The sequence below is a fragment of the Carassius carassius genome, chromosome 45, assembly GCF_963082965.1.
Source record: "Carassius carassius chromosome 45, fCarCar2.1, whole genome shotgun sequence".
NCBI lineage: Eukaryota > Metazoa > Chordata > Actinopteri > Cypriniformes > Cyprinidae > Carassius > Carassius carassius.
Genome location: NC_081799.1, coordinates 7,152,229 through 7,175,115, shown reverse-complemented (window position 1 = coordinate 7,175,115; position 22,887 = coordinate 7,152,229). Strand labels below are relative to the sequence as shown.

The 22,887-nt window shown below is 38.3% G+C and overlaps 1 protein-coding gene across 4 annotated transcripts in view; it reads right to left on the bottom strand.

Annotated features, from left to right (window-relative positions):
* Positions 1-22,887, bottom strand: part of LOC132127870 (spermatid perinuclear RNA-binding protein-like) — a 99,873-nt gene that overhangs the window by 58,592 nt on the left and 18,394 nt on the right. For 3 of the 4 annotated variants that reach the window (XM_059540060.1, XM_059540064.1, XM_059540061.1), the window contains exon 2: positions 10,214-10,282. The exons of the other annotated variant lie outside the window; for it this stretch is intronic. The gene's annotated coding sequence lies outside the window, so the exon portion shown is untranslated. The remainder of the gene's footprint in view (positions 1-10,213; positions 10,283-22,887) is intronic. 4 annotated transcript variants of the gene reach the window in all.

Here is a 22,887-nt window from a genome sequence, read left to right as displayed (position 1 = left end):
TGGAGGTGTGCAGCTCCTGGGAGGTTCAGTGACAATGTGAATGGAAAACAGATATGGGGCTTAAGAGCTGTGTGTGTGTGTGTGTGTGTGTGTGTGTGTGTGTGTGTGTGTGTGGAGGTGAAAATCAGCTTGTCTCAGCAAAGTGCTGAATCCCTAGCAGAGTTCAGCGGCCCCGGGGCCATCAGATGCAGCACCAGAGAAACAGGAGGATGTGTTCATCTGTGTGTAGCTGCAGTTTTGACCCCTGACCCCATTTCCAGCGCACACCACTCTCCTCTTTACATATTCATCGCCTTGCATCCTGTGTTTTAACCCCATCGACTCAGAGCTGCATCATTGTGCTCTGAGACGAATGTGACCGATGGGTGGATGTGTTGATCAGACAGTTCCATGTTCAATTTCATGAGGTTTTTCATTCAGAGCATCACATCAGTGGAATTCAATGTCACAATCAATTAGAGAATGCATATTGTTTGATTCTTTTAAGTATAATTTTAAGAAATGGCTTCTTCATAATCAACAATTATTTTATATTTACTTTTTTTCTGTCATTTTGTTTAATTGTATTTTAGAGAGTTGTTCTTAATTTTTGGTTCTATTTTGTTGTTATTGTTCTTCTGTGTTGTTTATTTTCTTTTCTCCATCTGGCAAAGGGACTACCAATGAAAACATGCCTTCAGGCTAATTTGGGTACATTTACTATTTTTCTCATTTAATGTTTATTTTAATTATTTCATTTTTGTTTACTTACTTAGTTTCTCACTGTTCTTAATTCCATTTAAAATTATTATTTAATATTTTAATATTTGTTTTATTTATTGTTCTATAATCTTTGCTGCAGGTTTAAACATTTTCTTCATTTTTAATTATTTTGTTATTTTTCTTCATTAGTTTTGTATGGCCCTTTTCATATTTCTATTTATTTGTCTTTGTTTAACTCATTTATTGATTAATTCATTCATTTTTATTACTACTGGCCAAGCTAGTACACAACTACACCAATATTTTTTTCCCATTTAAAATAATTTATCAGCATTTTTATTTTTATTTTAGATTTTTAATTCTATATTTTTATATTCATTATTTATTTTTTCTGCTTGCTGGCCAGACAAAAGAATGTGAATTTGTGTTACACCGAAAAGCACCAGTTTGAACAGTTGTTCTAAGATACTAACACTGAAAGAAAAAAAAGACAGAAAGAATGGGGGAAAGAGAGAGAGATTGCAAGTCAAGATGGGCAAAAAAAAAAAAAGTGAGGCTTTGTGCCAGTTCATCCCGCGGGAACTGTCGTCATGGCTACATCCTTCCAGCAGCAGACGATGAATGCAAGACAGGAGCAGCGACAGAGAGAGAGACAGACAGACAGATGGAGCAGCTCTTATTGCAGTGAGAGGCTGAAGATTGAGATGCTAGATTACAGACTGCTGACACAACAACACACAGAGTTTAAAGACCACATGAAACCACTTTGCATTGAATTCAACTGCCATGTACTTGGTTTTGGTGTTGCATCTCGCTGTATAGTGTATACAAATAGTTCTAGTCAATTTTCTATAGATACAGTTGTGCATATGCTAAAGCATGCATCTGTGGAGTACGAGTGTTTATCTGTATTCATCAGCCGCGGTCGCGGGCTCCTCAGTCCCAGCGGCAGACAGAGTTTTAATAAGAAATTCAAGCAGCTCTCTCACTCTCATGTTTATGTCTTCCACTGAACAGCCCTTTCAAGACAGACCTATTCAGCCCCGTCCACAACACATCTGAAAATGATGAAAACAGATATGAGGCGAGAATCACAAAGCCTGGCAGAGAACAAAGACTACACAAAGAAACACAGTAGACCAAACTCCTTCACAGGAAATCATAAAGAAAGAGAGAGGCTCCAAGGAATTGATGTCAAATGTCAGATGGCCATTTCTGATTAGATGCAGATTTGAGAAAACGTCACCAAAATAAGGATACTGTGAAACAGGAAAATACTGTATTTGAATAATATACTACAGTATACTACTGCACATATAAATAAAATTAAAGGTCCCGTTCTTCGTGATCCCATGATTTAAACTTTAGTTAGTGTGTAAAGTTGTTTTTAGAGTATAAATAATATCTGTAAAATTCTAAAGCTCAAAGTTCAATGCTGCGTTTGTGTTTGTCGCCATGTCGTCGAAACGCCGTTATTTTCAGAGATGAATGTTATTTTCATCTCTGAGACTGAGTCCAATCATCTTTGTTTGGCTTTCCCAGGGAAGCTGTACTTAGAGATCAATGGTTCAAATTTATGTTTAACTCTGTTCCCGAAAATTATAATCCACATGTAAAACTATGTGCAGCACATTTTGCTGAGGACAGCTTCCTCAATCTCAATCAGTTTAATGCCGGATTCGCACAAAGATTATTCTTGAAAGATGGAGCATTTCCCTCTTTGTCTGGAGAAGGCGTTGTTTATGGACCACAACCGGTAAGTGTATTTTATTATTTAAGTTTGTGCGTTTAACAGTTTCTGTAACTTATTACACAAAGGGCAACGCTGTTTAGCTTTGTTAACTAGATGTTAGGGCTGTGCAAAAAAAATCGAATGTGATTTTCATGCGCATCTCATCAGTAAAAACACTCCTGTGATTATAAGTACATCTCCAGTACATGCTCCTGCCCACTTCTCAAAACTAGCCCAATCACATTTCCAGGAGGACAGCGCGTGCTCAGCTGCTGTCGAATCACAACACAGGAACCGCTGGCCCAATCAGAACTCGTTACGTGTTTCTGAAGGAGGGACTTTAGAGAACAAGGAAGTCATCAGCCCGTTTTTATGACAGTGAAAACAGCGGTATACAGATAGGTGAATTGTGTGAAAAATGACCTTTAATTCTAACATAAGGTACTTCAACACTTGATCATTACTTAAAGTATAAAGTAGGGTCCCTGTTATATTGTGACAATTTATATAAGGAAAAAAACAAAAACATTATATGTTATTATTTTAACAATAAACAAAACAAGTCTTGTTTATTATTATTATTATTATTATTATTGTATTGCTTGAATAAATTATAATAATAATAATAATAAAACTTAACTGTAAAGTATAAGTGTTTTATTGCTATATTAAAAGTAATTTTTAACACTTGTTTTTCAATTATTTGGGTTTTAAATGTAAAATTTTAATATTGTAATAAAAAATAAATATTGACTATTTTAAATAACAATAATAATAATAAAATGCAAATTAATGTATAATTATTTTCTTGCTATATTAACATTTGTTTAAAAATACAAATGTTTTTTTATTTTGTTCACTTTCGTTTAAATGTTTTGTTTTGGTATAGTAATACAAAAATACATTAGCTTTGTTATATTATTACTACTACTACTGTCAGTGTTTTTCACTGTTTTCCTTATTTGGTCTTTCCTGTTCCGGTCCTTGTTGTGTTAATTCATTTCCAGCTGTGATTAATTAGTTCATTTGCTCCCAGGTGTGTCCCATTGGTGTCTGTGTATTTATAGTGTGTTCTGCCCCTTGTTTCCTGTCCACTGTTAAATGTCATCCCTGATGTTCTTGTGTTCGGTATCTCCTTGTTTCCTGAATAAACGTCAGATTCTAAACGTTATCCAGCGCCTCCTTGTTCCAGTGTATTGTGACAATTACTACAATTAAATTTTTTTTAATAATAATACTTTTAGTTATTTTAGTTTTATTATTTATATTGTAGTAATAAAATAATACAATACATTACTGTTTTGTTTATTATTATTACTACTACTAGACTATAATAATATAATAATAATAATCTAAATTAAACTTAATTTGTCAAAGTGTTAATGAATATTTAAACTGACGACAAAAGTGTGCGGGGAATAAACCCAACATTAGTCTGTCACTAATGCAGGACTAACAATTAACACTGAAATGTCAGATGTAGTGAAAGCGCAGAGATAGAGGCGCATTCTGCCAATGTCATTGGATTCTCAAGGACACTGCGGCGAAAAAGAGAGTGTGTGTGTTTGATGGAGAGAGACGAGCACGCAGGAATATGAGAGGCAGCCTGGGAATACACTCACAAGGATTGGCCACACCGTGAGCATGTGTGTGAGTGTGTGTGTCAGCGTGTGTGAGTTTGTGTGAGCGCGTGTGAGTGTGCGTGTGAGCGTGTGTGTCAGCGTGTGTGAGTGTGTGTGTCAGCGTGTGTGAGTTTGTGTGAGCGCGTGTGAGTGTGCGTGTCAGCGTGTGAGTGTGTGTGTCAGCGTGTGTTAGTTTGTGTGAGCGCGTGTGAGTGTGCGTGTGAGCGTGTGAGTGTGTGTGAGTGTGTGTGTCAGCGTGTGTGAGTTTGTGTGAGCGCGTGTGAGTTTGTGTGAGCGCGTGTGAGTGTGCGTGTCAGCGTGTGAGTGTGTGTGAGTGTGTGTGTCAGCGTGTGTGAGTTTGTGTGAGCGCGTGTGAGTGTGAGCGTGTGAGTTTGTGTGAGCGCGTGTGAGTGTGAGTGTGTGTCAGCGTGTGTGAGTTTGTGTGAGCGCGTGTGAGTGTGTGTGTCAGCGTGTGAGTGTGTGTGAGTGTGTGTGTCAGCGCGTGTGAGTTTGTGTGAGCGCGTGTGAGTTTGTGTGAGCGCGTGTGAGTGTGTGTGTCAGCGTGTGTGAGTTTGTGTGAGCGCGTGTGAGTGTGCGTGTCAGCGTGTGAGTGTGCGTGTCAGCGCGTGTGAGTGTGTGTCAGCGTGTGTGAGCGTGTGAGTGTGTGTGAGCGTGTCAGTGTGTGTGAGCATGTGTCAGTGTGTGTGAGCATGTGTCAGTGTGTGTGAGCATGTGTCAGTGTGTGTGAGCGTGTCAGTGTGTGTGAGCGCGTGTGTCAGTGTGTGTGAGCATGTGTCAGTGTGTGTGAGTGTGTGTGAGCGTGTCTGAGCGTGTGTCAGTGTGTTTGAGCGTGTGTGTCAGCGTGTCTGAGTGTGTGTGAGTGTGAGTGTCAGCGTGTGTGAGTTTGTGTGAGCGCGTGTGAGTGTGCGTGTCAGCATGTGAGTGTGCGTGTCAGCGTGTGTGAGTGTGTCAGCGTGTGTCAGTGTGTGTGAGCATGTGTCAGTGTGTGAGTGTGTGTGAGCGTGTGTCAGTGTGTGTGAGCATGTGTCAGTGTGTGTGAGCGTGTCAGTGTGTGTGAGCGTGTGAGTGTGTGTGAGCGTGTGAGTGTGTGTGAGCGTGTGAGTGTGTGTGAGCGTGTGTCAGTGTGTGTGAGCATGTGTCAGTGTGTGTGAGCATGTGTCAGTGTGTGTGAGCGTGTGTCAGTGTGTGTGAGCGTGTGTCAGTGTGTGTGAGCGTGTGTCAGTGTGTGTGAGTGTGTGTGAGCGTGTCTGAGTGTGTCTGAGCATGTGTCAGTGTGTGTGAGCGTGTGTCAGCGTGTGTGAGTTTGTGTGAGCGCGTGTGAGTGTGTGTGTCAGCGCGTGTGAGTTTGTGTGAGCGCGTGTGAGTGTGAGTGTGTGTGTGTCAACGTGTGTGAGTGTGTGTGTCAGCGTGTGTGAGTTTGTGTGAGCCCGTGTGAGTGTGCGTGTCAGCGTGTGAGTGTGTGTGAGCGTGTGTGAGCGTGTGTGAGCGTGTGTGAGCGTGTGTGAGCGTGTGTCAGTGTGTGAGCATGTGTGAGCGTGTGTGAGCGTGTGTGAGCGTGTGTGCATGTGTCAGTGTGTGTGAGCATGTGTCAGTGTGTGTCAGTGTGTGTGAGCATGTGTCAGTGTGTGTGAGTGTGTGTGAGCATGTGTCAGTGTGTGAGCGTGTGTCAGTGTGTGTGCGTGTGTGAGTGTGTGTGAGCGTGTGTCAGTGTGTGAGTGTGTGTGAGCATGTGTCAGTGTGTGTGAGCATGTGTCAGTGTGTGTGAGCATGTGTCAGTGTGTGTCAGTGTGTGTGAGTGTGTGAGAGCGTGTGTCAGTGTGTGTGAGCGTGTGTCAGTGTGTGTGAGTGTGTGTGAGCATGTGTCAGTGTGTGTGCGTGTGTGAGTGTGTGTGAGCGTGTGTGAGTGAGCATGTGTGAGCGTGTGAGTGCGTGTGTCAGTGTGTGTGAGTGTGTCTGAGCATGTGTCAGTGTGTGTGAGCGTGTGTGTCAGCGTGTGTGAGTTTGTGTGAGCGCGTGTGAGTGTGCGTGTCAGCGTGTGAGTGTGTGTGAGTGTGTGTGTCAGCGCGTGTGAGTTTGTGTGAGCGCGTGTGAGTGTGAGTGTGTGTGTGTCAGCGTGTGTGAGTGTGTGTGTCAGCGTGTGTGAGTTTGTGTGAGCCCGTGTGAGTGTGCGTGTCAGCGTGTGAGTGTGTGTGAGTGTGTGTGAGCATGTGTCAGTGTGTGAGCATGTGTCAGTGTGTGTGCGTGTGTGAGTGTGTGTGAGCGTGTGTCAGTGTGTGAGTGTGTGTGAGAGCATGTGTCAGTGTGTGTGAGCATGTGTCAGTGTGTGTCAGTGTGTGTGAGTGTGTGAGAGCGTGTGTCAGTGTGTGTGAGCATGTGTCAGTGTGTGTGAGTGTGTGTGAGCATGTGTCAGTGTGTGTGCGTGTGTGAGTGTGTGTGAGCGTGTGTGAGTGAGCATGTGTGAGCGTGTGAGTGCGTGTGTCAGTGTGTGTGAGTGTGTCTGAGCATGTGTCAGTGTGTGTGAGCGTGTGTGTCAGCGTGTGTGAGTTTGTGTGAGCGCGTGTGAGTGTGCGTGTCAGCGTGTGAGTGTGTGTGAGTGTGTGTGTCAGCGCGTGTGAGTTTGTGTGAGCGCGTGTGAGTGTGAGTGTGTGTGTGTCAGCGTGTGTGAGTGTGTGTGTCAGCGTGTGTGAGTTTGTGTGAGCCCGTGTGAGTGTGCGTGTCAGCGTGTGAGTGTGTGTGAGCGTGTGTGAGTGTGTGTGAGCGTGTGTCAGTGTGTGAGCATGTGTCAGTGTGTGAGCGTGTGTGAGCATGTGTCAGTGTGTGTGAGCATGTGTCAGTGTGTGTGAGCATGTGTCAGTGTGTGTGAGTGTGTGTGAGCGTGTGTCAGTGTGTGTGAGCATGTGTCAGTGTGTGTGAGTGTGTGTGAGCATGTGTCAGTGTGTGTGCGTGTGTGAGTGTGTGTGAGCGTGTGTGAGTGAGCGTGTGTCAGTGTGTGTGTCAGTGTGTGTGAGCGTGTGTGAGTGTGTGTGTGCGTGTGTGAGCATGTGTGAGCGTGTGTGAGTGAGCGTGTGTGTCAGTGTGTGTGAGTGTGTGTGAGCATGTGTCAGTGTGTGTGAGTGTGTGAGTGTGTGTGAGCGTGTGTGAGCATGTGTCAGTGTGTGTGAGCATGTGTCAGTGTGTGTGAGCATGTGTCAGTGTGTGTGAGTGTGTGAGTGTGTGTGAGTGTGTGTGAGCGTGTCTGAGTGTGTGTGAGCATGTGTCAGTGTGTGTGAGTGTGTGTGATCGTGTCTGAGCATGTGTCAGTGTGTGTGAGCGTGTGTGTCAGCGTGTCTGAGTGTGTGTGAGTGTGTGTCAGCGTGTCTGAGTGTGTGTGAGCATGTGTCAGCATATGTGCGTGTGTGTGCTCTTGTTTTTGTGACATATCAGGACACAACTGTATAATGACATGGGTATGACACAGGTATTACAAGGAGAGGGTGACTTATGATGACATAACCCATGTCCCCATTTTTCAAAACGCTTATAAATCATACAGAATGAGTTTTTTTGAGAAAGTAAAAATGCACAAAGTTTCCTGTGAGGGTTAGGGTTAGGTGTAGGGTTGGTGTAGGGCCATAGAATATACAGTTTGTACAGTATAAAAACTATTACACCTATGGGATGAAACCACTTTTCACAAAAACAAGCTTGTGTGAGTGTGTTTGAGCGTGTGTGAGCGTGCGTGAGTGTGTGTGAGCGTGTGGTACTGAGGGCGGGGCTTGGCATCTGCTCCACCAAGCATCCTGGGGGAAGTAGAGTGATGATGGCAGACTGTGGGCAGGAGAATCACGTTAATTGCTAACGAATCGAGGGTTACGAGACAGAAGAGTAAAGCGGATTCAAGCGGACACAAGTTGTTAGTCTTCGCAACTTACACTTGTAGTTTAAACCAGCAGAGACTGATTAGCCACCATTTCGGAGCGTGTTGGTCTGTAGAACAGTGACACACTCCATTACCTGAGTCCACTCTCCACATCCACTCCAGCACAGAGCCAGGACCAACAGAATCAACACAATGTTTGATTGGTACATTTCTGCCCAGGCCAAGACGAGATCAATGCCATCCACAAGCATTACTTCATTAGTTTTTGCTCAAGGCCCTTCACTTCACAATCACAACTTAGTAGGTGTATTGGCCTTTCCTTTGTCAGTGGATGTTTGAGAATGAGCCATCCCTGTGCAGACAGAGAGGTGTGTGATCACTTCACCAGCTCTCTATACTGATTCAGCTGTAGATTATGAGCAATGCTGAGACTCACATCTGTAACCCATCAGAACGGAACAATCTGAGATCGTCCTGAAAACTGTTCTGGGAGTAACACAATCTGGTAGGGCTGCCTGCAAGACTGTGATTATTATTGTCTGCGGTTAATCGCATTGTTATGCACAAAACTATTAATGCAATCAAAAGTAGTGTATTGTGCACTTTTTTTCCTTTAAAAGTAGGCCTACTGCTATATGAACAAAAGTGTAATAACATTTGGTTTGCAAACACTTTAAACAAATAAAGAGCTTTTAACAGCAGTGTTCCTTTTACATAGTAGCAGTTAAATATCTATTGTAGCCTAAATCTCAACTTATAAGATTAATGTAACTAAATAAATATAAAATATATTTAAAATGAAAAATATATAAATATAAATCAAGCTATTTGTCACTGCCAGGACATTAATGTTTTTATTGAACATATTTTATATGTTGTTATAAGTTATGCTTCGAGCCTCGATCAGAACACTATAACAGACATCTTCCTATTAGAGACCTGCACGATGGAGGAGGGCAAGAGCGCGGTACAGTTATATATAGATCAGTGAGTGTGAGCGCTAACCACGCTGGAGCGCAGATCTTCTGATACGTGCTGCATTATTGTGTGAACAATTCTGAGCTGCAAAAGCGATAGACGTATAAACCAATATATTGTGAGAAGGACGTGTGTTACCGCGTACCATACAACTCAAAATAATAAACCATAAAGTCATGATTACGAGCTCATTGCATTCTTTTCTGTTAAAAATAACAGTGGTTTGTGAATGTTGATGCTTAGCATAAATAATTTGATCGGGAGCATCCCCTCCTGTGACCCATGATTTGTCTGTATGTGTATTCAGAGACCGTGAGCAACGAACTTTCATAATAATAAAAAACTGCATTAACGTATGATAAAATAATTGTCGGCGTTAATCAGTAAATGCATTAACGCGATAATAACAGGTTAACTTGCCCAGCCCTACTATTTTTATATTACACTGCAAAAAATTTGATTAATAATAATAACAATAATAATATAAAATCACTAAAATTAAACAAAATTCTAAAATTATTTTAATATTTACTGCAAAATAAAATTGTGCATTTAAGAAAAAATAACTTATTATCATTGCTAAATACAAATAAAAATTTCTACAAACAAAATAAATTACTATTTTATTATTTTACTGCACAATAAAATTGTGCACTTAAGAAAAAAAGCCTATTATTATTATTATTACTGCTAAAAAGCACTACAAATATTACTAGTGTAATATTTCACTGTAAAAATATATAATTTTGATACAATAAAACAAATATTAAACATCAATTAGATACAAAAAATAGCATTGGTCTCCATTTACTTTCATTGTATTGACAATTTTTTTCATGAATTTTTCTTCAGTGAACTATCCCATTAGGGAAAGAGAAGGCTCAAACAGGTTCTCGGGAGTAAACCGTTCACGTTTAACTAAACATCTCCAAAGAGGTACATGGAAACAAGCATGCAAACTTTGTCCAATTGCATCCCAACTTCCATATGGATTGTAAATGGTGTAAAACATGGCATTTCCCACTAACACGGTTCTGTTTCATCAACAAACACCAGCGGCTGTGAGGGCCAATACATTCTGACAAACTAAGCCTCAACACTTGAACCGCGTCCAGACCACCCTGTACTAATTATTCCCAAAATAAGCAGTGGGGGAAGAGTTTCTGTGCTCCACACCCATAAAGCATGTCCTCCAAATAAACCTGAGTGTGCAGATCTGAGAATGATGCGGTGGTCGATAGGAATGCTGACCCAATCAGGACGGCTTGTTCGAGAGGTCAAGAGAGAGGGGTCACGTACCCTCAGCGCTCACGTCCCGCTCCTGTCCAGACCTTCTCACACAGCACAGACTCACTGTTGTTTCTGGACCTGAAGAAAGAAAGAGAATTTATTCAACCCTTACTGAAGAAGAACACAAACACAGACAAGACACAAAAGTGCTGTATTCGTGAAAATCTTTAAAATACATCGTCACAAATATTGATGGCTATCTCCACATTATAAGTCACAGATAATAAACAGGTACTTCGGTTAGAAGTACAGTAGCCTAATTTAAAATGTTCAGTCATAATAACTGGTAGAAAGCAAGTTGTTTTTACAGATAAAATGACACACACACATACATTTATATATATATATATATATATACTGTTAAATTGAATACATTATATATAATATATATACACATTTTTTTTATATAAATGTTTAATAAAAAATGTATTTTAAGTTAATTTAAAATTTATTAATTAATATATTTTTTTAAATGCCGTTTTTTTTTTTACTTTGTTCATCAAGGAATCCAAAACTTTGTCTTTTCAAAAATAAAAATAATATAAATAAATAAAAAACAACCGTTTTCAACTTTGATAATAATAATGTTTCTTGAGCAGCAAATTAACACAGAATGATTTCTGAAGGATCATGTGACACTGAGGACTGGAGTAATGATGCTGAAAATACAGCTTTGCATCACAGGAATAAATTACATTGTACAATATATATTTTTTTATTGTAAAAATATGTATTATAAATACTTTATTATAAAATTAAATAAAAAAATATATATAAATTATTATAAAATAAATGCAGCCTTGAGAAGCATAAGAGACTTTCAAAAACATTACTGATATATTCATAAATATTACTGATCTCAAACACTTGAATGGCAAACTGTGTATTCATTTATTTGTGTCTGTGTTTCTTCGTGTTAATGTAGGCTACTAAGCCACATGTCACAGCACAAACCAGTATCACATGATCACATCCAGTTGAGGCTCTGGGCTGTGGTGTGTGAGAGTTAATAGCAGTGACAGTTTGGATGCACAAGGTGGGCTGCTTTTCTCCATCATCTCAGCGCTCTGTGAATCATGCTGATACATCTACATCCTCAACAGACTCCGGTGGGAAAACAACAACACCGCGCTCGCTTTATCTCTCAGAGAGAGAGAGAGAGAACTACAGATAACAGGCGCAGTTCAGCATCATGCACCAGTTTACCGATGATCACTCAACTCCACGGCTGCGGGGGAGGAAATGACACGACCTCCCAGCTCTGTAAACAAGAACCGCAGCCGTCATCATGAAATCACCATCCAGTGTTGCTGGTCACAGGGTAAATCCATTTCCACTGCTGCGCTATGATCCACATTTAGAGATGGAAGAAAAGAAAAGAAAAGCAAGAAAAGCAAGGTCCCTAACATGGTGCTAGTGCCATCACCAGAAGCAAACGCACCTCAACGAGCAATCATTTTTCAATTAAATCACGTGATGCAGAGAGTTGATGCAGATGTGTCTAACGAGAGCACACAACATACGACCTCTGGCATTATAATAAAACAGGAGTTGCAATGTGAATCCAACAGTCTACTGCTTTTATTCTCTAATCTTCTCAAATCTCACAGCAGCTGCCTTGTGTTTTATTCACGGAAACTTCCTTCTTCTATGAATACAAATTAAAGCTATAGTGATGTCATGATCAAGACATTTCCAGTTTATTTTAAATTTTATTTCCTTTTTTTTTATTTTTTTTTATTTTATTCCCAATACGTATTCTATTTTATTTCCAAATTGTATTTTATTTTTCTGGACTCTGTTGTAATGGTTAAATAGAATTTTATTATTCAAAAAGCTTGTCTAATTAATTTAAGTTAACATTAATTTATTACAAATTTAACAAAATAAATTTTTAGGACCCTATGAAATACATTTTATTTTTCTCTTTTTTTCAGTTTCATTTTTAAGGATTCCATATATATGGTTTAATTAAATTAAGAAGAAACTAAATTCATATAGAATTTAAAAGAAATGAAATAAACGTTTTCCTTTGAGGCTTTGAAAAATATTCCAGAGGGTCAGGTCAAATGCTCAACATATCTAGAAAATATATTAGGCTATTTAAAATTTAAAAACAGTAAATAAAGACACTCATTTAAATCTGAAACAGCAACATGTGACCTAGAATTTAAAGTGCACAGTTATCACAGTCAAACAGCTGAGATAAGGCAATAATGTAATAATCTCAACTGGTCTGATGGACGTGGTCAGTGAGCAGTTCCTGACAATGCATGAGTCAAGGATCATGAGGAAAGTGACTATGAAAGCAGCTCTAGGTCATACAGATCTACCATTTATTAGTCCTGGAAGCACAATAGATGAAAACAATCACTGTTAATCACCCGCTCTTTCCCTCCAATTCCAAAATTATAATTCAGTCTTTAGTGGGCACTCAACCGCTGCGTCTGAGCACTCTTGAAACTGACGACCATATGCTTCATGCTCCACCTCCGTCGATGGACATCTTGCCAAGACTGAGCTGGCAGTGCCGCGGCTCTCTGTGCACTTCAGTATCACTGCAGCACGCATGATTGTGTGATGAGAAATAATGCGCTGAAAATTGTTTCTGCCGGGAGACGGGTAACAATGGGCCATCTCTAATCTTTCCAACTGAAAAATTTATCTGCCAGTATCTGCGTTCATGAGCCATACAGCAACTTTGTATCCCTGGGCAGAAAAGGAGGAGAATTTAGGTCACAAAGTTAAGAGTGGGAATAAAAAAGGGTAAGAGGAAAGCCAGGGAAATTAGGAAGCAAGGAGAAGAGAGAACTAAAAACAAGGAATGGAATGAAGGAATAACCAAAAAATAAGGAAACAAAAGAGACAAAAAAGGAACAAGAAAGAAGCAAGCCAAAAATGAATTAATAAAAAAAAATCATAACAGCAAAAATACAAAAGGAGCATAAAGAAAAACTGAAGCAAAGACAGGACAATGCATGAAAAAGAAAGAAAAAAGACATTATGAAGAAAATGAAAGAGGAACGAGACGAGAAAAGAAAAGAAAAGGAAAAAATTAAAGACATTATGAAGAACATGAAAGAGGGATGGGATGGGATGGGACGGGACGAGAAAAGAAAAGGTAAATAAAAGAAAGGAAAAGTAAAGAAAAAGAATAGGAAAGGAAAAGAAGAAACAAGAGACAGAAAAACAAGCAACAGGAAGAAAGGGTGAATAATCGGAATGAAAAGAAGCATAAAATGCAAATATAGTAAGAAAGAGAAACAAAGGAAACAACAGACAGAAATTAAGAAAAAAGTAAAGATGTAAGAACAGGAAGGAAGCATGACAGACAGAAAAAGTAGGAACGGAGGAAGGAAGGGAAAGGGTTAATAAGAGGAATGAAAGAAAGCAAAGGAAAAAAGGGAAAAAAGAGGGAAGGAAGCATCACAGACAAAAAAAAGAAAGAAGAGAAAAAAGGTCAGAAATGAAACTTTGGTTCTTTTTACAGCTGCACTTCAACAGCATCAATATTACAGTAAGCTGCAGAAGACCTAATGAGACACGAGAAATACAATGATACATCGTTTATGACTAAATACCGTGAAGATATATGGAAGCACCACACGGTTGGTTGTTCTGGAAGACCGTATTGATGTGTTTCAACAACAAGTCCTAGTGCTACATTGATCAAGCTGCACTAAAATAGAGGCCTTAGCAGAAGTGTGATCAATGCACAGAGCCTTAATTCAAACATCAATAATCACACTCTTACGTGAGTTGCTATCATACAAAGTGCTGCTCACTCAATTATCCAGCAAGCAAATGTGAAGACCGGAGTGAATAATGGCTCCTTATGAAGATGAAGGCCATGGCAATTTGTTTCAAATGCTTTCTGTCAAGATTACAAACTAATCAAGCTTAAAAGAAAAACATAAAACAAGAAATGAATAACAAAAAAACTCTTCCTTGTCACTCTATGAATAAATACATACTGTCAGCATGCTACATTTCTGTCTAAATTAATTTGAAAATACTTCTTAATAATACTAATAAAAATGTAAATATAAAAAAACATATATACAGAGTTTTAGAAACAATTTAATCATAAAAAAAATGTAAGGAAGAAAGAGGAAAAGCAAAAAAAATAAGCAAGAAAGGAAGGAAGAAAAAGCATATAAGATAAAAACTAAATAACTCCGTACACTTTTGCTTGCCACATTTTATGAATAATTCTGTGGAAAAACTACTAAATAAACTATTTATTTTGGTTACTTATTATTTATTACTTATTATTGGCAATAATTGGAAATAATCTGGCGATACGATACGCATCACGATACATGGTTGCGTTACGATACATTGCTATACTGCAAGGTGATATATTGGGGTATTTCTTATTTTAGGAATAGGACATATTTTTAGCAAAGCTGTCATTAAGAACACGCCACCATATGAAAACCTTACCTTAGCAAAAAATAAACAATATAAATAAATAAATATATATATATTCGTGCAGGATTCCTAAAGAAAAAAAAACAATTGTAAAGCAATAAATACAGATGTTGAACATTCTCAGAACCTTTCAACTTCATAACAGTTTGTATTTATGTTCTGCGCCGAATTACTGAGGCGGCCACGACGTGAACATCGCCCCAGCAGCACAAAATGCCCCCACCAGCCACCACGAGAGAAAGCTGCAGCCGTGCAGCGCCCCACTCGAAGGCTCTTCACACAGGACGTGGCTGAACTGAGGTGCCACCCATGCTGTGGTCTTAGGGTGAACGTTACCACAAAAACCCAAATGACGCCACACTTCAGCTTTGTACACCAAAATGGGAACTGGAACAATTCTTTCATCCTCCATTACTGGCAGCGAGCGAACTATATATTAACGCTAACGATAGTGGCGTACCCTAATGCTAGTATTTCCTGTCACTGTTTAAGCTCAGAGATAAATGCTGCCATCTAGCAGTGGGGATATTAACACAAAACTAAACAACTGCCATGAATCTTTTATGATTTTTTTTTTTTTTTTTTTTTTTTAAATATCAATATTCCATTTTTGAGAATCGATACAGTATCACCAAACAAAATATTGCGATGCGATACATCTGACGATATTTTCTTACACCCCTAAAAAAGATTTGTAATTTCTTTTATAAATAACATAAATAAGTGCAGATTCCCTTCTAAATTAAATAAACACTTAATTACTAATGAAATATAAAAATATAATAAAATAAAATCCTAAATTTTAATTTTTTTTATAAAAAGTAGAAATGTAAAAGCAAAATGCATCAAAGAGAAAGAAAAAAATTAAGCAAAAGGAAGCAGAGAAGACATTTTTGCTTGTCATGCTTTATGAATAACTATACAAAACCACAAAATCAACAAATATTAGGGTTTGTTATAAACTGTTATTTATGTATATAAATATTCATTTTATAAACTATAAACTAAATTTAATCAAAAATATATCTTAATACTAAAGTAACTAATTTTTTTTTTATTATTATTTATAATACATTACATATTTATATATTATCACAAATAATTCTGAGTTTTTAACATAAGGACTTCTTTTTTGGACAAGCACCCTGTCCTGGATGCAGAACAGATTAAGAAATCCAATCATGTTTCCAAATGAAGTTTTGATAATAAATAATCTCTGAAGGTATGAAAGCAATGCCAACATCTCCAGCACTATATTTGTCAGAATGAGGAGTGTCATTCCCGCGTCTAACTCCACATATGTGCGACGAGCCAAGTGGGATCGTCAATAAAGAGGAGCGTGTGGTGGTGATGGAAAGAGAAATTCAATTAGCACTCTCAGACAACGTCTTCCACACAGCTCCCCGCTCTCAATGCTGGAGAAAAGGTTGCTTTCCAGATGAGAATAGCTCAAACTGTTGGATACATGTCAAGCAGACGCCATCTTTGCTAAAAATTTTGATTGGTAAAGGCCGATGTAATCCACAGACGCCTACTTGAGCTCCGTGATCAGATATCATAGAAACGGCATCTTCTGCCATTGAGCCATAAAGCCCATAATTATAAAACAGCATGGACGGAAAATATAAACTACAGTCCTCTGAAGATTCTCTGGCTCACAACAGCTTTTTCAAGACAAACTTGCTCCTTGTCAGATAACGCTCTTCCTAAAAAAAGGCCAACGCCCTTCTGAACGTGTTGTGTCAGAGCTTGGTATGAAAAATGGAAACTTCATAATTCTGAAGAATGAGTTTCAATTGACAAAGCAGTCTGACTGCTTCTTACTAAGGATATCAAAAAGAATCTGCAGGCCAAACCCTAATTTTCTGTTGTCAGCAGCTATAGAGGTCAGGGATGGCATTATTATGAAGTACCAGTGGCCTTTAGCTTTCAGCAAATGCTGTCCCTTCAGCATTATTTAACATGTTTTATAGAGGAATTTAAAAGGACCTGCCATAAAATGTTGAAATAAAATAATTCAGCAGGAAATTAACATCTAAATTCCTTTCCACAACACATCTGTAAGCAGTTTTTAGTTAACTGTCCTTACTGCTTGAATTCTTGGAGGCAGTTAAAGCAGAAGCAAAAGCATATCTGTTGATATTAAATTAAAAGCAGGACAGAAAATATTCCATTTGTGTGTCTTTTGCATTATGGTAATAAGAATTGCAGTGAATTCATGCAAATTGTATCTTAATGCAAAATAAAAAAAAGATAAAAAAGCTTCCTTAAAATAAGAAAGGTTTCCTTTAAATCAAAATATAATTGGTTTGTTTCTTTGGATTTGGAAATATGACCTGGACAAGTTTTGATGGGTTTTATGATTCCTCCATTAGTATGAAATCTGTGATGTGTAAGACTAGTAAACATTAAAACATTAACTTGCAAAGAACACAATCGCATATTCATTTTTGGCCAAGATTTGCTTCATTTCTGCCTTTGCAGAATTTTAATGTGTTTATGAATTGGACTGCACAGATTCTTTTCTGTGTGAATTCAAATGACTGTGAAAACCCATAAAGACTTCAGTGTGAATGGAGTGAGTGAATTATCAGTGCCAGGCTTAGACATCCATATGTTCTCCTCAGAGAGTGAGCGACTGCATCTGAACACAGACAGAGGGATAAGCACAGGGATAAAAAAATTAAAAAGATGAAAAATAGAGCAAGGCCTAAAAATACTCCATGCCAGCACATGAACAAAATCACTTCTGACTTTGGGAGCTCAGCTTTGTGCTTGTGTTCTTTTTTTGTAACACAAATGTGCTGAATTTTCATAATAATGCAATTAAATTTTAACTGAACCAAAAATATTTGACCAAAACACTACATTTTCTGAGAAATTTTCCAGAGAAATTGTTTTGGAGGGGTTTATTTATGTATTTCCTGTTTGTAATTCAAGAGGCATTAAAGATAACATTTGTTTATCAATCTTTGAATATGGGTAAAATTCAACAATTTGAACATGGCGCAGCATCGAAGCACCCATCTCTCTGAAATTTAACATATGGGGTCTTAAAATTAACATACCTCAAGAAATGTTTAAGAACCAAAACCTATTGAGATATCTTTAAGTTAAAAGCATATATAAACTTTGGAAAAGGAATACTTATGGCATGCAGACAGATTTATGCAGCTGTGTTAATAGAAGTAAAGAAGATTCATTTCTAGTTTAAAAATAATTTAGTTTTTCAGACATTCCTCTTTAAAAGCAAAAAACATCAGTTGTATGCAAAGTGGTTCACTATTGTTTTTTGACCACTGAACATGTGTACAGTTTATTCTTGGAGCCACACTGAGATCCCAATATCTCTGGAACTGAACCCTACAGGGCCATAAAATGAAGATAACTATAAAAGAACTGTTAAGAAAAAAATCTCTTTTTAATACTTTGAGTTGCATGCAAATTTTGGGAGAGGAATTTTTTTCCCTATTTTTGGACTGTCACCATTGGCATATAACGCAATAAAGGTTGCTTAAATCAACACATTTTACTAACAGGCCTTCCAATCTCTTAACAAAAATAATGCTGCTGCCATCTTTCTGTCAGCTATTCAATATATTAATTTAAATAAACATTATATCAGTTAGTGAAATATGTTTTTTACTTCAAATTTAAGCCAAATGTACCATATTTAGGCTACTTTAAAGTTGTGACAACCACAGCATCCCCTTTTTTACTGTACACTTCAGATTATTTTTACCGTTAACACAGCAATCATTTAAAAGCAGTGTTTCTAAACTGCATTTCCTGTGCTAAATATAGCAGTGAGTTTAAGTGGTGTTGAAGGGAGGATTCAGACGGCTGTAGTCGCACATGCACCTGTAAGTTTATTGTGGTTCCCCTACGAAAGGTCAGAGTCGTGCCCCTGGCCTCTGATGTGAAAGGCTCGCTAACTCACAATAGATGAAGCCATTCTCCTCTGCCATTCAACACATACAGCATCTCACCAGGTTCCAAGCATCTTCCATGAGACCAGACGTGTCCTGCAGGGATCTCGCAGAGAGCGTTCCAGCCCTGTTTGAGCAATAAGGCGGTACTCTCCTCTGCCAAAGCAGGATTATTAGCCTCGACTCCTGCAGACAATGGCTTAGCAAAGCTATTATAGCAAAGAGACAGATCTCCCCCTGCCCGAGAGGAAAATAATCCTCAACAGTATGTTTTATCTGACAGATCGGGACTTTTGACCCTGGCTCACCCACAACACTGTTTGAGTAGTATAGTAACGCTGGTTACTGAAGGTAGCAATTTGGTGAAGTGCACCAAAAGGGTGGAAGTGTTTAACAGTAGCTGCTTTGAAGACAGTTTTTCAGTCTGTAATAAAAACCTATCATCTTGCTGAATTATGTAACTGCCTTTAACCTTTAGTGTGGCAGACATCTACAGTATTCATTCATGATTTTCCAGGGAAATGGAAAGTGGGGGTGAAAAATATCATTAAAATAATAATAATAATAATAATAAAATATTCCTTTTTTTCCTAAAACAAAAGCACTTTTTAAATATAGTACATAATATAGTATTGTCTGGTTTTTAATGTAATGTCATGTTTTATTTAAATATAAAAAACATAACACTTTATTATAAGATTTCATTTAAATTATTATTAGTTATAAGATTAAAAAACATTAATTAATACACTATTTTAAAAAAAGTTGTATCTGTAAATATTATTTAATAGAACCAAGTTAACAGATTACTTGTGCTTGATTTTATTTGAACCAATTATTATTGCCTCAATGCTATTATATGTGTATTTAAAGTCATTTTAAAGTCTATTGCTCGCTTAGGTCTATTTTTATTACCACAATAAATTATACAATTACTCGATTTCTTGTAAGAATAATCCACTGATTACTCGCTTACCAAAATAATCAGTGACAGCTAGGGCTGAACGATTAATCGAAAAGTAATCGAAACCGAAATTCAGAACCATGTTGGTTATTTCGTTTTTTTAATCCTGTTAATACTTCCCCCTTAAAAGCATCCTACCGCGTGTGTAGCCACATGACTCTGCCCCGTCCAGTCAGTGGCATAAAAGCAAAACACGGAGGTGAACGCCGGTTCAACACATACTGATGGCACGTGAGCGGTGAGCCTTGCGTCTTCACTAAACTTTGTCAGTTGTATTTGTTTTATGGTGTGGACATTCAAGCGATTAGATGAACGGATGTGTATTCTTACATGGAGCTACCATCTTCGCGCAGCTGCATATGTGAACAATCATAAACAGTAGCTGTGAAGATCGCGTGCACAGAGGAACGCAGAAACAGGTTGTCAGTGCTGTCAGGTGATTTATCACTAAAGTAGCTTAGAATCTCAAAACTTATTATAGCATATTTTTCTACTTTTGAAGGAACTAGGCTATTTACAACCCACAGCTTCACAATAATATAGAGACGGTATGACTAATTCACACACGCAAATCACTTGTACTGTTACTGTGCTAATTTATCTTTATCTGATCTTTATTTATCTCTTACACCTAGCAATAATCTGTAAGAAATAGGGATGGGTATTGAAAACCGGTACAGGTACAGAAACTAATTAAAAGAAGTCGTGGCCTAATGGTTAGAGAGTCGGACTCCCAATCGAAAGGTTGTGAGTTCGAGTCCTGGGCCGGCAGGAATTGTGGGTGGGGGGAGTGCATGTACAGTGCTCTCTCTCCACCTTCAATACCACGACCTAGGTGCCCTTGAGCAAGGCATCGAACCCCGAACTGCTCCCCGGGCGCCGCAGCATAAATGGCTGCCCACTGCTCCGGGTGTGTGCTCACAGTGTGTGTGTGTGTGTGTTCACTGCTCTGTGTGTGTGCATTTCGGATGGGTTAAATGCAGAGCACAAATTCTGAGTATGGGTCAACAAAATTTGCTGAATGTCACGTCACTTTAAAAGTTTAAAAACTGCAACGTTTAAAAAGTTAAAAGCTGATGAAGTTCATTCAGCTAGTTCATGCACATCAACTTCTTGTTATCGTGAGAGTTTAAACACTACTACTCAAGTCTGGCTTGAACAGCAACAGTGGACCTGAAATCGATAGACACCCCTTCTGAATGGGTCACAAAGAGCTCTCTGTTCACCGTTTAAAAACACGGCCCCCTGCTTAATATAGAGCTCAAACGAGGGCTATTTCAGCTTCAGCCATCCATTAAACAAGCCAACACTCAGCGTCTGGCTCTCACTTGCCCAAGAGACAAAATATTTACCTTTGCATGTTCTCTCATCTTGCATTGCGTGCCAAAGAAATCGTACACTGGTTTAACACACACATGCAAGTCAGGCTGAAAAAAAGGAGTGTGGGGGGGTGGGGGGGATTATGGATATTATGTGACTTGAGTACTGAAATAAAGACAAATAACCAAATTAAAAAGTGATGCAATAGCCACTAGTGAGGGTTAAGGCTGTACAGCAGTTAATCCACTCATGCAGGACAAATCTGTGATCTTGAAGTTTTTCACCTGGTAAAAAACATTGCACATCTAGATATGCATTGCACAAAGAAAGCTATAGTTAGGAACAAAACAGGAGAAAGGAGGGGAAAAGCCCCTCTTCTGTACATCACTCTTCACACAAATCTGGGACATGCCCAATTATTTTACTCCTGCAGTAACCATGGAGACTGGCTCCCTCCCACTCCTGGGTGTTAAGAGATGTTGGAGGCCAAGCCTGATGCGCGGTGCAGTTTGTGCCATCACCCCTCTTGTTTTTAACGCAGCTGCCGTCTCCTAACCGCTCCGCTTTACCATCACAACAGGAAACAGCTGTGAACTCGCTAATAAGCAGAGGATGACTCTGTCAGTGCCACCTCATTCACTCAGAAATCCATGAGAAGATGAGCTCATCTCGAGGTGTATGGAGTGTGACCCACAGTGTCAATGGAAATCATGAAATCTGTTTGTAGTTCCAATGTATCATGGAACTAACAGACATGCTGCATTGCTGTACCAAGGCCTGTAACTGTGAAAGCTACAATTTTAAAATCCAAAATTGAGTCAAATATATTCTCTTTAACAGAAACACTTTTCAAGACCTACAAACAGCAATTGCTTCTTCAGACTACTTCCGGATATTTGTGACATCACAAATTCACTCATTTAAATAATTCCTGCCCATTGAGTTGAACTAGAGAAGATGAAGAATCCAGCTTGAACTGGTTTGGCAAAATTGCCACCATGGTTAATATTTAAATACGCAGTAATGGTAGGGGGCGTGTCATTTCCGAAACACTAACCAATCAGAGCACATTTCTTGTTTCAGGAGGAGGAGTTTCAGGGAAAATAAACTGGTTCGAGACAGACTTGGAGAAGAGGTGCTGCAGTTAGGGATGCATGATATGATTATTTTATATATATATATATATATATATATATATATATATATATATATATATATATATATATATATATATTTTTTTTTTTTTTTTTTTTTTTCAAAATACTCATTTTAAAAGAACATTATTGTTTATTCAGTTCTATCAAGTAGGTTTTCTATTCTAAAATCTATTCTAGCACAGCAAAAAAACAAAATCAAGACTTCAAAAAGGGCGTAATGGCACCCCTTTAAAAAATACAATATAATCAAATTCATTCAAAGTCAGGTTAAATCTTGTATAACTTAAACATGAAGTTGAAATTGGTTTTGATTGATTGATTTTGATGAGTAGATGACTAATGGAAAAACATATGTTGCCATGACAATGATCATATAGCAAATTTTTTCAGGGTATATTTTGTTCCTAACTTGTATTCTTACCAACTACTTTTTCAACTAGGTATTTATTTTAAATGTAGTTTGTGTAAATGTATTAGTTGAAGTTCCTCATAATTTTTGAGCCAAATAAATGCTGCTGTTATTTTTAAAATAAGTTCAGAATAAGGGTGCACAATATATATCGGCCGATAATTAATGCATATCTCGTCAGTAAATCCGGTTATCGAATCAGTGACAAATTCCATCAGGTGCGTGTTTTCACATAGAACAGCTGATAATACACAGAGCCGTTGTTAACTGGCAAGCTGCGCAAATTCACCTTCATTATCAGCTTGAAATTGTGCAGCTTGTCAGTTAACAACGGCTCTTTGTAGTAACCGGCTTTACTGACGAGATGCGCATTAATTATCGGCCAATATTTATCGTGCACCCCTAGTTCACAACAACATTTATATTTATTTGGCACACACACAAATGTAAAATATCATAATTATGGTCAC